This window comes from Neophocaena asiaeorientalis, unplaced genomic scaffold (genome assembly GCF_003031525.2).
Source record: "Neophocaena asiaeorientalis asiaeorientalis breed wild unplaced genomic scaffold, Neophocaena_asiaeorientalis_V1.1 scaffold40, whole genome shotgun sequence".
NCBI classification, from domain to species: domain Eukaryota; kingdom Metazoa; phylum Chordata; class Mammalia; order Artiodactyla; family Phocoenidae; genus Neophocaena; species Neophocaena asiaeorientalis.
The window spans coordinates 6420630-6434974 of NW_020185335.1; the positions used below are offsets into that span (position 1 = coordinate 6420630).

The 14345-nt window shown below is 48.3% G+C and overlaps 1 protein-coding gene across 5 annotated transcripts in view; it reads left to right on the forward strand.

Moving 5' to 3' along the window:
- The window catches only part of WWOX (WW domain containing oxidoreductase), a 976751-nt gene that overhangs the window by 131772 nt on the left and 830634 nt on the right, over nt 1–14345 (forward strand). The gene's annotated exons all lie outside the window — the stretch shown is intronic.

A 14345-nucleotide genomic window follows, 5' to 3' on the forward strand; every position in this document is an offset into this window, starting at 1 on the left:
TTCTTTGGCTGTGTCACTCCCTGGCCTTCTCCTCACAGGCCTTTTTGAGGCAGACAAATACCACTGATAAGCCCAAAGCACATGTTTTGGGTGAATTTCCCAGAGCCACGCTAGATTGCGGGCTGAGAAAAGCAATTCCTGTCCTTGTTGGCTGAAAAATCCAGCCCCCTAAGAGAGTTTGGGTCCAGGAGCCCTCAGCCTCGCCGCCACACAGACTTGAAGAATTGCGACGTCGGCCTAACATAATTTTGGTAACTCCGTCACTCCTGCCTCGGGTGGAAATAATTCAGATTGCCCTCTCCGTTTTCTCTAACGGGCTAAACAGCCCCTTTGGAATACCTGTGTTTTACGAGACATAATGCTGGACATTGTTCCTGCAGCATTTGTGAAAAGACAAACCTGAGAGAGCCTGGTCATTTAACTTAAGCAATTTTAAAGTTATTTGGAAAATGATAGGCTGTCTTTCCTGACCCAGTTACTTTACAAAGCCACATTCTTTGGCAAACATTAACACAACTTCTCCGTGTGTGGGCTCAATAAATATTCGGGCAACACTGATTGAGCACTGCCTTGGGTAAATAATTCTCCTTGCACACATTTCCTAGTTCATAATGAGGAGTTTTCTCCATGGTCTGACCAAATGTAACATTCCATTGAGACGGAGACATAAACGCAAGGGCGAGGGAGACGTGGAACCGGGGTTTGAGGGGGGTTTATTGAAAAGGCTGGGCAGGCAGCGTGGCACCCCGAGTCCCCACTCCTCGACTTCGGGCCCCATGAGAGCTGGGAAACAGGAGACAGTAGAAGCAGAAAGGCGTCCTCAGAAGGAGTGGGTGACGTGAAAGTCCGAGACCACCCTCTCCCCCAGCTCCCCTCCCCCTCCCTCAGGATCCTTCCTTCAGGACAGCCATGTGATGCCCGATTGCGTTTGCTGTTTTGGGAGCCCTTGTTCTCGCCCCAGTCGACGCTCTGCAGCTCGACTTCCCACATGGATGGCTCCTCAGGAGGTGCCTCATCTGGGCTCAGCAGGCGGTGGAAGGTTTCCAGGGGGTTGGGAGCGACTTCTGCTCTGGCTGTCGGTCTCGGGTCTCCCTCGTGCAGTGGGGGGGCACGTGGCTTCCCCCCTCGAAACCTCAGGTGAGAAGGAGGTAATCACAGCCTCTCCTCCATGGGGCGTAGAGAAAATGGGCTCAGGGAGATCGTAGGAGAAAGTGTCGGGCGTAGAGGCGGCCAGTTGTTGTCACCGGGGGTCAGAGATGATGAGAAATTGCCCCTGAGGGCACGTTTCGTGTGTCACCTCCTTTAAACCTACCGGCAGTCTGTTCTCACTCCTGTTGACGATGAGGAAATCGAGGCTCCGGGAGGCTTGGCTGCAGGTCGAAATCCCCACAGCCAAGAGCAGCAGGCCTCCGATTCTTCCTCCAGCCCTGCCCTCAGTTAAAGACCATATGCTCTCCCTACGCCCTGCATTTCCCCACGTCTTTCTCTTCCCTCTTTTCCGTCACGTCAGCTCTGCCGGTCCCTGACTTCACAGTTCCAGGTCCCTCGGAGTAAGTATCTCTGGGAAGGATGCAGTGCCGTGATTAATTCAGCAGTGAAATCCGGGGAGAAACCCGTTCCTTGGTGGGGGGGCCTCTCCGGGTGTGTCTCAGGGCTCAGCTCCCTCATGCGAGTCAGAGTGGGTGCGGCGCCCCTACTTGACTTCCAGGTGAAGGTGTGATGCAGTACACGGGTCCAAACCGTACCGGCCTTAGGTGATCGCCTTCTCATAGGAGCCGAACCGAGTGTTCTCGTCTCGTGGAGTTTCGTTTCTTAAAATCAGCAGTTTCCCGTAAAAATAGGAACATGCTCGTTGAGAAAAGAGACCACACAAAAGTTGAACAAAGAGAAGGAGAGAAAAAGATCATGCGGTATATTCACTCGGCACCTTGGCATGTATTCTTTTAGTACTTGAAAATGCACAGGTTGTTTTGTTTTGTTTTGTTCTGTTGTAATTGCAGCGTATATACTTGTGACTGGTGCCTGCGCAAATTAATTCTGCTACCGCAATCCAAATACTCCAGAGATAAATTTTTTTTTTTTTTTTTACATAGTGGTAATCATGCTGTATAGACAATAGTTCCTTTTCTCATTTAAGAATTCACTCCTCCTGGTTTTTGTAGACTGTCCTAAGCAGTGCTTTGGTTGGCTGCATGATGGTAAACCAGCTAGAGGAACCACGATTCTCAGTTCATCAGCCTGGGTAACTGGAGTTTCAGGTTGTAACTAGCTCTTTGCAGTTGTCAGTTACAAGGTCGTGAACATCTTTGGTTCTAAAGCACTTCCTGTTTAAGATTATTTCTGTGGGATTGATTTACCAGAAGTAGAATTTCTAGGTCAAAGGTACAAAATCTTGAGACCTCTTTATGTGTATTAACTTGGGCCAGAAGCCCACCCTGTCGTGGAGAGCACCTTGGACTTGGCTGGAGGGCCAGGGAGAGGATGGGAGAACGTGGGCCTTTTGCTGTGCAGCTGGGATAAGAACTTATTCCAGATGGGCCACATAACCAGCGCACTTTATTGTAAAAGCCAAGTGAATTTTATGCTTCAGTAACATGCACGCCTCCAAAGACACGTGGGAACGGGGTGGGCATTTGTCATCCCGTAGAATGCCAGGGCACGGAGTCTGTCCCGAGCCTCTGAAAGCAGTTCCAAATTTGGATGCTTCCGAAGTTAGTGCTTGCACTGCAGCGGGGACAGTATTCTTCTCCGACAATGGCCGAGTCTCACGTGCCGGGATGCTGCAGACGCTCCCAGGTCATAATTAACCTTCTTCAAAATCAGAAGGGGGAAAGGCAGGGAAAAGGCCCTCTGCACCCCGGGAAGGAAAAGAAAAAAAGCAGAATGCTGAAACTCTTAAATCTCCGCTCTTTTCCATCCCTTATTCAAGAAACATTCCAGCGGATAAGATGCCTTACCGCAGACGGATCCTTCTCGCTGAACAGAGAGTCCACGCTGGAGCATGGTCATAAGAAACTGCCCTTCCTAATTTTTTTGCAGGTGGGCTCCCCCGTTTTCCTTTATCACGGCCCCTTTGGAGCATCTGTGTATTCTTTTTAAGACTCCCATCCAAGACTCTTTTTTTTCTTCCTCTTGCCCCAGAGACATTGCCTCTGTACAGTCAGACCACTTTATGGAACGGTTTGTTATTACATGGCATTCAGTAAAACCCAGTTCAGTCATATCCCCGGAAACCAAACAGCTGCATGTGGAAAAAGCCTTGTATAACCCACTTTTCACCACACCAGCCTCCCTCACACATATACTGACATCCCAAAGGCCTTCTGGTTTCTTTTTCTGTTTTTTTTTTTTTAATCTCAGTATAGCAATACCCTGTTTTTGAAAGTACTTGTTCTGCTAATTTATTCCTTAAACAAGAGGAGGAAGAAGTATTGGTGCCCTCATAAAACAGTTAACAGAAAGCCCGAGGCATCTTTTAGTGCCATCTTTTGGCTGTTGCTTGGAATGGCTCCATCCATCACCGCTATTCACGTGGCGCTGTTTCTTATGTCAGTTAAACCATCTTCCATCAAGTTGGCGAAGCAGAGTCAGGGAACAAGATGAATAGCGAAACGTCTTCCGTGATGTGCAAAGAGCTCTGCTTTTAAATGCCCCTGTTGATTTCTTAGTATTTTCAACTTCCTCTTCCTAGTCCCCTCTGACCATCACTCAGGGGTCTGTTCTTTTAACCTTGTTCAGGGGGCGGCGAGGGGGGCGGGCAGAGTGCTAATGCCGGTCCGTAAGTGCGAGCCATTGATCAGCTGATGAGGGAGATCCATTGTCTGTCCTGGGCTCCTGAGAAAGGGAAATCAATCCTGGGACCCCGGGAGTGACCGTTGTAGCCACAGGATTGCAAAATGTCACATTTCCAGTCAGCCTGTAGCCACGAGTGTCTCTGCCATCGGAGTCTCACGTGGGGATATGTTGTTATTTCCCCCCAGAAAGGATGGCATGGTTCTTCTTGACGATGTGCTTTGTATATCTCAGTGTCAGTCCGTTTACATGTGTTCTGCCCAGAAATCACCAGGATTTCTGCCCTTCCCTAGCCCCCATTTATCAGGGTCAGTCTTTGAGCAGGTGCCTGGTGAGTGAGTGCAGTTTGCAAAACCCTGAGGTGCCCACAGAGGGAGCCATGGGCGAGGGCCACCCAGGTGGGGAGGGATCTATTTTCATCGAGAGTGGAATTCCCAAGCACCTTGGTGTTGATAAAGAGCAGTAGGACTTTGGTCAGTTTTATTAGTATTTTAAAATTCAGTGCATCCATTTATTGCTTGCACCTTGGGTGGACCTACCTCCCGTCAGCCGCTACCCTCCCCCCTTCTTTTGGCCACTGGTAAGAAAGATGCCAGTAGGGACCCTTGGAATGCAGTCCCAACCCTGACAGAGTTTACCGTCTAAGAGGGGTGGTAACGTGTGAACGCAGATGGTGACAGTGCCAGTTTGGACCCAGATTTCCACTGGAATCCGCTCAGGTCTGTTAGAGCCGCCCAAACCCTCATTCTGCATTGCCCTCCCTTGGGAGAATCGTGAGCCTTCTGGTTAAAGCTCGCATGAGAAGGTCCCCTGTGGCTCTCCACCCCTGCTCTGTGGCCTTGGGTGGGTTCCTGGGTCACCTCTCTGTTTAAGGATGCTCTGCGCCTCCCCGTGCCCACCTGGATGTGGATTCCTCCCATTCCCCAGCATCTTGCACGTGCTCCTCCCGACCCGGTGGTTGGCGCAAGGCTCATGCCTCACTGAAGATGTGATGAAGCAGAGGTCACTTACAAGGCAGAAACCCGACTGCACGTCGAGCCTTGGACAGCCGCAGCCCTCTGTGCGGTGGGGATTGAAGTGTGTGTGTCACAAGGCTGGGCAGCCTGTATTACATGGAGTAACAGAGACGAAGCCCCAACTATGCAAGACAATTATTAACGTTTATGGAGTGTTTGCTGTGGGCTGGGCGCTCTGCTCAGTGCTTTATGTGGGTTTACATCATTCGGTCCTCACAACAGTCCTCCGAGTTAGGTACTCTTCTTATGTCCATTTTACAGATGGGAAAGCATGGAGTGGTTAAGGACCTCTCCCAAGCTCATGCATCTTGCTGGGTGGGGGTGGGGTGGGATTTGAACCCAAGAAGTGTGTCTCTGGAGTGTCAGGCACGAACGCAGAGTGGCCTCACTGGTCAGTGAAGCTGCCTCATCTGTCTTCCTCCAGGGACTCCTGCACCAAGCCGGGCACTTTGTAAGATGCCACTTGGCGAATTATAATGCTGTACACCTGAAACTTACATTAAAAAAAACGGGGCTTCCCAGGTGGCGCAGTGGTTAAGAATCTGCCTGCCAATGCAGGGCACACGGGTTCAATCACCGGTATGGGAAGATTGCACGTGCCGTGGAGCAACTAAGCCTGTGTGCCACAACTACTGAGCCTGCGCTCTAGAGCCTGCGCACCACAACTACTGAATCCCGTGTGCCACAACTGCTGAAGCCCGCTCGGCTAGAGCCCGTGCTCCGCAACAAGAGAAGTTACCACAATGAGAAGCCCGCGCACAGCAACGAAGAACCAACGCAGCCAAAAAATCAATTAATTAATTTAAAAAAATGTCTCCTGCATCCTTTACCTTAATGCTGCCCCACTTCTCAGGACCCCTCACCGTGACGGTAGCTGCCTCTGGGGCACACCACATTAACTCCCTCTCGGGCAGTTTTCTTCGTGTATTTAAAATACAAATCCAGAGTCTCCTTAAGCCCCTAAATTTTTAGGATCTGATCCAGAGACCAGGGATGTTTTCAGGAGAAGCCTGGGCTGCCTTGTTACCTGGGCAGGAGAGTCACCCTGTCTCAGGTCACAGGTGACAAGGGACCAGGAGCCCCAGCACTTCCCTCTGCCTTTTATCTGGAGTTGGACGTACCCAGCGTGAAAGTGGGGGCGTCAGAGTACAGAAGATATTTTTGTATAGATGTAGGTGAACCGAAATCACTTGCACAACATTTGGGACCCGATTGTTCGTACGCACGTGGCCCCTTTCTTCCCACAAACTGCAAACTGCAAACCAGAATGCAGCTTTTGAACAGCAACCAGTTCACAAATGTTTCACAGCAGAGGGGCGGTGGCCCGGGGTGGCGGGGGAGTGGGTAGGGTGGTGGTTGGGAGCCTGGAGGGGGGAGAAAGGGCACCCGAAGGGGAAATGGGAGGAAAAGGGAGAGAGGGAGGTAAGCCGAGGGAATTCAGAAAGTAATAAAGTCCTACAGTAATCAGAGGGCAGAGGCCAGGTCCCCTGGGAGCAGCTGTACACAGAGTGGTTCAAACCCTCTCCAGACCTGTGTTCTGAATCATTACCTTCATCGGCAGGGACAGACCTGGCCTCGGGTGTAGCACCCTCACTTCCTGGCTGCATGACCTTGGCAGTTTACTGCCCCCCTCTCTCCCAGGTCGGTTTCCTCATTTGTAGGACAGTAGTAACCTGTCACTCATAGGGTGCGCAGGGATTGAATGAGAAGACACGGAGCTTTGAGCGCATTGTCTCTCTGGCACCTTAGGGAGAGTCCCCCAAATGCCAGTGTCAAGGTTAAGAGCTCTGTTTTGGAGTTTGGTGGCCGGGGTTATTCTCAGCTCTGCTCCTTTCTAGCTGTGTCACCCTGGACAAGGGGCATAACTGCCCTCATATCCTTCGTTCCTGCTCTGTAATTACAGGGATAACAACAGACAGTGTTTTGCCGGCAGGATGAGATGAGACGGTCCGTGTGACGTGTCTGGTCCGTTGATGGTGCCCAAGAGGTATAAGCTGTTAGCATCGTAAGGCTTGCTTCCTGGGTATCTGTGCTGCGCCGGGCAGGGTGGAGGCTCAGGGCTGACCAGCAGAGCCAGCTGAGGCACGGACGTTTATGGCATCTTGCCCTGGGTCCACGGCTCTGGTTCCCGCAGTTGACACGGCTGTGCCAGATGCTTTAAGGAGGAGGAAGAGGAAACCCACTTCTGCTCTTGGCCCAGTTTCCACCCAAAGTCTCATTTCATGGTGCCTCATCCACAGGGCCTGGCACAGAAGGTGCTTAATGAACGTCAGCTCCTCGGCTTCCTCCGGGAGTTTCCCTTTGCTTTGAGCAGTTCGTAGGCATCAGCGCCTTCTGCAGCGTTGGTCCGTCGCAGTCAGGTGCTCGTCACAGAGCCGTGACTTGACCTCTGCAGGTGTGCTCGCCCCTGGCTCTCTGCTTCCACTCCTTCTCTTCTGAGTAGCAGCAGTGACAGGTAAGGAACCAGAAGGTCTCCTCCACAGCAGCCCTTCTTGCTGCAAAACTATTCCAGCAGATTCCATTCTAAAAGGTGCCGAAGATAGATTCACTTGTACCCCAAAGGATCCAAAACCATTACCACCAAGCCCCGATACCCTTGGAACACGTGTTGTCCTGGGTCACTTCCTTGCTTGTTAGCGTGCCCCTAACATGACTGGCGTGCTGCAGACGTAGACATCAAGTCATCCTATCGTTAAAGTAAGCATGAATCCCCGCGGCCCACCCCCGGCAAGGTGTAGTGAAGGAGAAGGTGGAACTTAATGGCCCAGTGAAGGTTTTAGGTTATGTGTGGGTTTCATTTATCCATGTTCTTTCTTCCCCCCCGTTAGCATGGTTAATTAAGAGTTGTCAATACATCTTTGCCGGACTATTTGATTATTTTTTCAACAGGGAAGATTAGAATGAAGTCTTCAGGTCTAGCAGGTGTCATGGGACTTCGAGAATAAATTGCAGGTTAAGCCCTCATTTTGATCTCTGGGACCAGAGCAAGCACGTTGCATTGACATGTCATCAGCTGTGATCCGAGGAGCACACGGAGGGACCCTTTGGGCACAGAGGGGCGTCTTACCTCCCACATTGAAAGGGTTTTATTGCACAGGGAGTGTGGTGCGGGTGAACAGATAGACTGGGTTAGAGTTGACTGAAGCTAGCTCTGAAAACCTCTGGCTCTACACTTGATTAAAAAAAAATGGTGTGTGTGCGCGCGTGTGTGTGTGTATATATCTATATACACACACACACACGCGCACGCATGCACACACACCTTTGTTTAAAAATTTATTTTTTATTTTTGGCTGCGCTGGGTCGTCATTGCCACGTGCGGGCTTTAGTTGAGGCGAGCAGGGGCTACTCTTCGTTGCGGTGCGCGGGCTTCTCATTGCGGTGGCTTCTCTTGTTGCAGAGCACGGGCTCTAGGCACGGGGCCTTCCGTAGTTGCAGCAGGCGGGCTCAGTAGTTGTGGCTTGCGGGCTCTAGAGCACAGGCTCAGTAGTTGTGGCACACAGGCTTAGCTTCTCCCTGGCATGTGGAATCTTTCCAGACCAGGGTTCGAACCCGTGTCCCCTGCATTGGCAGATGGATTCTTAACTGCTGCGCCACCTGGGAAGCCCCCCCGCCCCGCCGCCCCATAGTTTTGTAAACATATTTTTTTTCCAGGTGGAAGGGGGGTGTATATGTGTGAACAAATAACAGGAATTGGTGTTGACAGTAGTTAGGTCTGCACACCCCTTGCTTTATGACTTATTAAAAGGTATATATGTATGTATTAGAGACCCACACATATCTCCATTTGAACAAAAATGCCATCCTAATCACCCTTTTTACCTCCCAGCCAAGAGCACCAGCAAACACTTCCCACGAGTGGCCAATGGCCCTGCCCTTCAGGCATTTCTTGTAGCGTTTGTGATGACAGTGGCCTTTATTTTTCTTTCTTCTTAGGTGCTCTCAAGTTCTGGAATAAATCTTGCCGGCAATTAATTATAGCTTGAGATTTCCAGGAGAGGCAGGCTAGCTTTTATTATTTTACCCACTAAATATACCTCTAGATAATGGAATACATATTTACAGTGACAAGTTTTGTTTTATTTATAGGGTTTGTAAGAGATCATCAAAAGCAGCTCAGAAAGGGCCACTTAGACCAACATGCTTATTTTTCCTTCTGCTTTCATCAGTGAATTATGTATGCATTACAGATGGCAACAAGGAGGAAAGGTCGGTTTAGAACAACACAGATTGGAAAATTACACCATTTGTTTAAACAACATTTATTATTGATTATTCAGCATAGAGGCTGATAGAAACGCAAACAGTGGCGGTAATATCATCTATTTACAGAGGCTCTTTATAAATGTCGGACCCTACCCTCTGTTTGGATTGGAATAATTGTTCAAAGTTTCCAGCTCTGTTTTGCGAGAGAACAGAGGTACATTTGGCATCTACTTTCTTAAACCCTTTAATCCCCATGACATCCCTATTATCCTATTTCATAGAAGAGGGAAAACTGGGGTTGAGATGGGTGAAACAGTTTGCTGAAGGTCACCCTCCAGAGGTCTTTCCGTCACATGGCTCCGTCAGTGTGTCAGAAACCAGCAATTCCTTAATAAGAGTAAGGATGGCTAGCACAGTCAGAATAATCATGTCTAATATGTATCAACTCCTGTTTGCCGGGCCGTGTCCCAAGCGTTTTGCGCGTGTTGTGGCTTTCAGTCGTCACACGAACTCTATGAATAAGTGTTACTACTGAGTTCATTTTGTAGTTGAAGAAGCTGGGACCACTAAGGAGTTAAGTAGTACCCTGCTCAGAATCTCAGGGTTCGGACGTGGCAGAGCTGGGAATAGGAAAGACAGCGTCGTGTCCCAGGACTTGCCAAGTCTCACACTTTTGGGCGTTCACAGAGCATTTCCTTCTCACGCTTCCCGGACAGCCATGGTTTCACGAATGTGTTTAGCAGTTGTTGGTTCGATGGTTGATTCAAATTAGTCTTCTGTAGAATTCCTCAAAGCCAGAGATGTAAGATAGTTAACTTCGTAAACATAAAACTTCATTTTCGTTTTCAGTCGTCACAGAGAACGTGAACAACATTACTTTCACTAAAATGAAATTTGAAAAATAAAACCCGAGAGGCCAATTGTAGGAGTTACGTAACAGTGATTGCGGGGGTGAGATTTCTAAGATGCTAAAGTCAGGGGTGTGCTCAGCGTGCGTGGAGCCCGGCTCTGATCTCGTTTGCTTTTGGAACAACTCAGTGTCCCTTTTTAAATTTTACAGCCCAGGTCCTGGGCAGGAGCAGGGCTCATCCACGCAGCCGTTCCCTCAGGACATCCGCTCACCTCTCCTGGCTTAGCTAGGCTCGCTTTTGTGAGATCTCTGTGTGATGTTCTTTTTTTTTTTTTCATGTCTTCCCTGAAGGCTTATCTTGCTCGTTACCCCCCCAAAATCCCTTTTGTCTTCTCGCCCAGTCTTGCCACCTCTACTCCATCGCGCAGACGTTTGCTTTGGGCAGCTGTCCACCGCCCCTCTCCGAGAGCCCTCTTGGAAGGCATCACGTGCCGTCTGTGGCTTGCGCCTTTCATCTCTCGGTTCCAGGCAGGGTCCTGAAAACCCTCCACCTGCCCGTGGTCGGGGGCACATCTTGGCCCGCCTGTTACGGGGACCACCAGGGGAACTTCTAAAGAGACCTCGCCTTGCAAGAGCCGTTTGGGGCATCTTTCCAGCACCATCCCCAGCGTGTTTCACATGTCACCCACGGCTTCCCTTTTTCATGGTCCTTGCCTTTACACTGAGCCCTCACATCACTGTTTTCACAAGTCCTTTCCAAGGCCTCTGATCTTCTGGACTGTTTAACATTTGCTGTAACCTGTAAGGGCATAGCCAGCTTGGCACGATCGGTCCGCACTCCCTGCTGTCCTTCCTTCCGGTTTCCAGCCCACGGTCTTTATGAGTTGATAAGACAGTCCCCAGGTTTTCCTACCTCCAAAACAGTGGGCAGGAACAGCTACTTGTTAGGAGCAGGAAAAAGAAACAGAACGAATAAACCTAAAGGGTTTAAAAACTTGGAAGTCACTAAGAAACTGTATTTGCCGACAGAGAAAAAATATAACTACTTTTGGGTAAATTAGCTTTTGCGCTTACCTCTCTCTTTGTTACTTCAGTAGAGGGGCAGAGGGAGAAGTGATATTCCTGAGTGGAGACACATTTACTTTCCTAATGTCCTTTTGGGGAAGGAGAGGCTGAAAGGAGAGAGAATCAGTTCTTCCTGCACCCGCACACCCCACTTAGGAAGAATGTGTATCCTTCAGATGCTAGAGACCTAAGCAAGCATCATACATCCCAGAACAATGAATAGTAACAGTACTTCCAGTTCTCTGGTCATCACGATGGCCAGACATCTTTCTAGTCCTTGTAAATCCATAATCATGTTATTTCTTCACAGTAGCTGATGAGGTTTTATTATTCCCATTTTATGGATGAGGGGCTTGAAGTTCAGAGAAATTAGTAACTTACTGTGATGTGAGCACAGCTGTTCTGACTCGCAGGCCTGGGGCCTGCCCAGCACGCCACAGAGCCCCACATGTGTCGTCAGCAGGGTCAGCAAATACCGGGAATGGCTGTTCCGCCAGCCCCCATCGCTGGCTTCTAAACCTGCTGCCTTCGCTTCCTCAACCCCCTCACCATGTCCTCCCAGACCCTGCCTTCCAGCTCCTCCTGTCCACGAACTTGACTTTTACAGTCACTGCTGAGAAAAGAACCTTTTGCTCTAATGAACCATGCAACGACATCCAGGAATGAAAATCACTGGACCCAGACTCAGAAGACACAGCTTTGTGACCCTCCTAGACAGCTAAATGAACCTCTCTCAGCCTCAGTTTTATCACTGGCTAAGTGGGAAGAAGAGTGTTGACCCGATAAGGTTTGACTGAGATTCACATTTCATTTGCATTCAGTGAGTTTTTATTGAACGAACGAATGATTGATGAGTTCATTCGTAAATATGAACAGGGGACCGAGCAGGACATCAGTGAGTGGTGGACTGGCTCACGTGCCCCTCTTGGCAATCCTGCAGGCTGTTATCTGTGATTGCAAACCTATACAAGGCTCCATTCGCGTCGTACTCTATGTAAATGGTGACCTGTTGAGTTGTTCAGTACACAATCTGAGCAGTCATACGTGGCAGCCCCGGCTTCCTGCATTCTGATTCAGAGAATGAGATCTCGGTACATGTGATTCACGTGAGGCCAAGGGGAGTCCTCTCTCTGTGCATTTTTGGTTCTGGACATGAGGCTACGTCTTTTACATTCACATTCCAAAGGAATGCAGGCCCCAAGAACTTCTTAAACACACATGGGGCTCCCGGCCTAGGGTCTTCATCTGGCCTCTAGATTGTTTAAAGAAGGATATTTGTGATTCTTTGAGGCTGTCACACTGGCTGCCGTGTGTTGGTTTTCTAATTGCCCAGCAAACATTGGGAAAGTGAAGGTTTAGGCGTGTGTGTTCCTCTTAGGTTGGAAGGGAAAGTAAAGCCATCAGGTTTTGTGAGTTTTCTTCCAGGTTTGCTCAGATGCTGCTGCAGGTTTGCAGCCTGTAGAGCAGCAGGGCATTCATTTGGCAGCAGGCGGAACCGACGGATTTGGGGAAGGCCTTTCGACAGTTAGGGGCTTATGTGAGGCGGTGCAGGCTCCTCCAAGCCAGCTGTGGAACGGGGGATTGAGCGACAGGAGACTCCTCGGGTGCGACTCAAACCATATAAACCTCGGGCAGAATCTCACTCCTACAAGGAGAACCTGCCGGCAGCTCGATGGAGGGCAGTCTGTCTGCTCTCCGCAGCTCCCCTGCAACCTCGCGGTTAAAACCGAAAAATGGAAGGAAGTCGACCAGGCGGGTTTTCTCTCACCCCCATTCCTTGTTCACTGGGAGGCTTTGTGATTAGCCCACAGCTGCTTTATTCTTTCCGAAAGATTTAGAACAATTATCACACATGCTCTGCTGCTTTGAGTGGAAAAAAGTGATTTGACAACTTTTGGACCTCTTGGCTTCGAAGGCTTAGATCCTGTTCCTTTCAGCCCCTTCACCTGCTGTGTGACGTGGGACAAATAACCATTCTGTGCAGTAGGAGGTTTTTTTCTTTCTTGAAATAGGAACTGAATATATTTCCACTGTTTGTTTGTTTGGTTTTTATCCTCCAAAAAAAAAAAAATCAGAGATAATGTATACAAAGTGTTACAAACTTTGTTTCCTAGAAAAACAACGGTATGTAAATCCAGATCACAGTGTATACAGTTCTGATGGAGGAAAAACTGTTAATTGCATAAGTTATGCATCCCGACTTGCCCATTTATTGAAATATCCTCCGTATGATTAAACAATATTTTATCTTAAATAAATAAGTGGCTTGTGACTTTCAGGATGTTTCAGGCACTCACCAATAATCCATCGATTTCACATTTGCTAATGATGCTTGAAGGAAATTAAAAAAAAATTAGCCACTTGTACAAAAAGAAATCAGTCGTTTTGCAGCATTAGTAAACTGTAAGGGGGAAATACCACTGTTAATTTAAGGTACTAGTAAATTCTACCATATACAGGTAGCTCTTTATTTTCTGGGATTCAAAAAGGATTACAAAATAGGGTAGATCATCTGAATATAGTTTTGCTAGAAGATTTAATAATGACATGCCCTTTTTTTTTTCTTGGTGTTAACGTATCACAAACCGCGTGAAAAACAGATATTTGAGTAGACGATGTTGCTTTTTGGAAAACTGGATTATCTGATAGATTCTATAGGCTGTACCGCACCTGTGGTGTGTTTGCCAGATCTCTGCTTTGGAGGACAAAACAGATCCCTTTGGGGGCTTGACATTCCCAGTGGAGTTCCCAGGAACTACCTGGAAGGTGACTGTGACACCCTAGCTGTTCTGTGTCTGAGGTCGGCAATCATGCTAGAGTAGAAAATGAACTTTTATGTGTCTGCACAGCAGTTAAAGAGTATTCCAGATCCACGCCACCCCCTTCCACCCCACCCAACCAAGAAAAAAAAAACCAAAACGGCATGTTCATAGCCAAGGCCCACATGTCTTTACTTTAAGTGCTCCTCATGTTATCTTGACCTTAAAGTTTACAGGGTAAAGGAAACATTTATGGAACAGTTAAGACCAGTTAGAACATAACGACTTGCCTCATTATCACACTCTACAAATCTCCACTTTACAGACTTCACTCCCCTGCCTGCTTGCAACTTGTGTTTGGCCTGCAAATACTGTTCCCGGTTCGCATGTGGAAACACAGGGAACTTCTCTTTCCTTTCCTCAAACGTGCCAAAAATAAGAATCTTTAAGAACTCATAAAGTAATTTAGCACCACATTAATAAAATAGCACAATTTTCAATTATTTCTGTAAGTATGTCTTTGAGTTAGTAGTGGGATTTTTTTTTTAAGCTGTCCAGATATTTAATCTGCTTAGTAAATGGCTCCTACAAATCAACAATCTTTAAAAAAAAAAAAAAAAAAAAAAAAAAAAAATATTCAAAAAATTTTAATTAAAA